This window comes from Poecilia latipinna, unplaced genomic scaffold (genome assembly GCF_001443285.1).
Source record: "Poecilia latipinna isolate Pla-1442-1.1 unplaced genomic scaffold, P_latipinna-1.0 Scaffold1351, whole genome shotgun sequence".
Taxonomy (NCBI): Eukaryota; Metazoa; Chordata; class Actinopteri; order Cyprinodontiformes; family Poeciliidae; genus Poecilia; species Poecilia latipinna.
This window is the reverse complement of record NW_015113967.1, coordinates 110,619-113,905: the sequence shown is the minus strand read 5'-3', so window position 1 is coordinate 113,905 and position 3,287 is coordinate 110,619. Positions and strand designations below refer to the sequence as shown.

General features: G+C 42.2%; 1 long non-coding RNA gene across 1 annotated transcript; it reads right to left on the bottom strand.

The window, feature by feature from the left end:
* Positions 1 to 1,052: 1,052 nt before the first annotated feature.
* LOC106961934 (uncharacterized) lies at positions 1,053 to 2,215 on the bottom strand. Its single transcript, XR_001427858.1, has 2 exons — positions 1,579 to 2,215; positions 1,053 to 1,492 (listed from the first exon to the last, which is right to left on the bottom strand). It is a non-coding gene; the product is annotated as an uncharacterized LOC106961934 (long non-coding RNA).
* Positions 2,216 to 3,287: the final 1,072 nt, after the last annotated feature.

Sequence of the window (3,287 nt, the reverse complement as noted above, 5' to 3'; positions counted from 1 at the left end):
GTCAGAGCTCTAATTCCCCTTTTACTTTGAAAAGAGGAACATACAGGTATGTGAGAAAAATCTGCAAGCAGTCCTGTGTTTTCCTATGAGGAGAATGTCAAAATGCATGTGGTGAAGTGTGCAAAACAAGATTGAAGAAGAGACGAGGGGTTTTTCCAAGTTTCCCCTCTCACAGAGACTCCCACTGGTTTCCGCTAGGAAGAAACAGAAGAATTGTGTTTGTTGATACCACAGCAGAAAAAATCCCCAGTGATTTTGTCTTAGGGACGATTTCAAAAGGCAGCAGAGTATTCTGGCATGTGCCTGAACAGGCTTTGGTCAGTCCACTGCAGGGAAGCATGAAATATCCTCACGAAGAGAGGCAACAATCCAGCATGCAGTGACATGCGGCGTCTTCTGGGAAAACCCCCAACAGGATTTCCACCCAATAACAAACTTTACTGTGCCTTTCATATTCTTATTAGAAAGTAGATTCCAGAGATGTTTGTATATAAGATCTTTACTGCAGTTTGGAGAAGAAACTTCTGGTGCGGCGTCATTCGTCAGCGCCTTTACGACTTTCGTAAAGCCCCGTCTCGCACCTCAAAAGCGTATAGTTTTGAAAAGGCTCTTCTCTCACCGCTCATTTTGCTTCAGTGTGTGCCTAAGCTGACACTGTCTGGAGCCATGGATCTTCAGTCATCACATTTGATAAAACGTCAGTGTGAAAACACCTGAACTGTGCCCATCGGCAAGGCAGATGATGGGATTTCTGTGAGTCTTTCAAGTCCAGAGGGGCTTCCAGTCCTCCCCTTCTTTCGCTCGTCTCAAAGCCTCTGCAGCACAGAAGTCGGATGGGATTGAGGAAGCGGAGGGGGGTTGCTTTGCAAAATTGTGAAAACTCGAGCTGCTTATGATTCTGATTAAGCACACTAGCATACTTTTTGTGAGTGAAGTTTTTATTTTTTTTTTAAATAATCTGCTTGAGCATCAGTTGTGGAGCTTAGCATAGGCTTTCTGAAAACCTGTCTGTCTGTCCATCTATAATTAAAGAGAAAACCAGAAGTTGTGCCTTTTGTAGTTGCCAACAACATTTACTGCTGGAGACATACGACGAAAAAACTTGCTGCTGTAAACGCAGTGAAAAGTTTGACAGGTTTGAAAACAAATCCATGCAACTTTTTATTTACAAGTATCAAATAAACACTTTGAAGCCGCACAATTCTGTGTTCACATGTTATATCAAATTCCAATGAAATTAATTTGCTTGTTCAAATGGACAAAATGTGAAAAAAACATAAAAATAAAATACAAAAGTTAACCAAGTTACATTTCATTGAATTCTGGATTTAAATGCTGCAGTAAGATTGTATTGAAAACTTCATGGTTTCATGGTTTATCCCATAAAATCCAAATAAAATAAAAATCTACACATGACGCATTGACAGAAGATGCTGCTGTCACAAAGGGCCTTTTCTGCCCTCCAGTTGTTTTGCATGGTTGAGCCGATTTCCTAATCATGAAAAAATTATAACAGTGCAGTGAGAAATTACGATAAGTTAAGAAAGAGGCATAAACAAGTAGTCAGGCGTTTCTCACCCACTGGCTCTGTGTGTGCTCCTCTCTGGCTGACAACAGCTCTTTTTTTTTTCGTCGCTTGTGGGCTTCCAGCCTATTTGTGTGCAGAATATGTAAGCTCTCCTCGGCACTCGGCAGAGGAACTAACTCAGCTGTTGTGGCTCCTCGCCACGCAACACTGCAGGCGCGGTTAGGCTCGTGCATGCCTTGATTTCTGAATGTCTGTAAACGTAAATCCAAAGCAACGCGATGTTCCTCGACGAATCCTCCGGTTGTGCAGCAGCAAAGGTCACGTCTCCTGTACAGGTCACCTCCGAAAGGGTCGACGGTTCAAGAACCCCCCCCCCAACTTCTCCACTCACAGCCGATCGTCGCAAATGCTATTTTAATGACGATTTCTGCAGCTGTTTTCTTCGGTCAATTAAAGCAGCGAACCCATTTGACACGGCACCAGCAAAATAACAATGCGCACACATGAAAGAAGTCAGGGCAGAAGGGGCTCATGGGTAGGGTTCACGGAGCCTGAGGGAGAACAGCCTTTTGAACATGAACATGTCCTTGGGATATGAGGAGACTCTTGACTAAATCATGACTCTTCACATCCAGCAGTGCTGTGCCAGCAGAAACCTCTGTTCTGCTCCGCTCTCATGCTGCAACAAAATGCGGGGAAACCTCTAATGGCTCAGAGAAGACAGCTTGAGCTTCACAGCTTATATCTGTGGGGCTGAATCCCATTAAAAAACAAAGACAGCAGCATATTTGTGCTGCTGTATTTTCTTATAGGTCTATTTATATGGATCTTATGTAATTGCACATCACAAAGTATTGATGATTTTCATGATATTTTACCGCTCATTACTTAGTTGACTGTATGATGTTTTTTTTTTTTTTTTTTTTATGAGGTAAAACATTTTTAAGTGCCTTGTTTCTGAAATGCGCCATACAAATAAACACGACTAGGATGTGATTCTAAAGCTGAACAAAGTTTATTTTTTTATAAGCCGCCTCCTTCGCTCTTGTGCTCCTAAGTAAACTGTTGTGCAACCAACCGTCTTCACCTAGTTAGTAAATAAGCCTACATGTGTAAAACCACTGGCTACCCTTTAATTCCCACTTCAAACTCACTAAGCAAAGAGAGCATTAATCATCAGGGAGCCTGTTGTAACTTCAGAGGAGCTGTAACAGTATGCTAGCTCAGGTGGACAGAACAACTATTACCTCTTTCCCCTTTATCTATATATCTCGCTTCAGAAGAAAACTGGGAAGAAGACAGACATTATTTTAAAGGAAACAATAAAAACACACATTTAAAAGTCTTTCACCGACCATGTAGACGGTACAGCAAACAACAGCAGGAACATACTCTTTTTTTCTTCTTTTAGTCTACATGCAAACTGTTCATTGTGAACGATAACACTGTGTTTCAGCCTGAACACACTGTCCACACTGTGAACACTGTATATTTTTCTTTTGCAGGGACAAGAGGGAGATAAGATGTAGGTGGATGGAGCATTTGGGTAACCCTGTTAGACGCTGCAAACAACTAGAGACGACAAGGCAGGTTCACCTTCTAGCAGGACAGCAACTCTGAATTGTTGCATTGCTGGTTTCTGGAATGGCCCAGTTAAAGCCCAGCTCTTAGTCTAGCTGAGCCGGAGTTGTTTCACAATCATAAATGGCCAAGAATATTCTTTCTTTAAGCGCAAAAGCTGGGAGAGGCATGCGTTAGG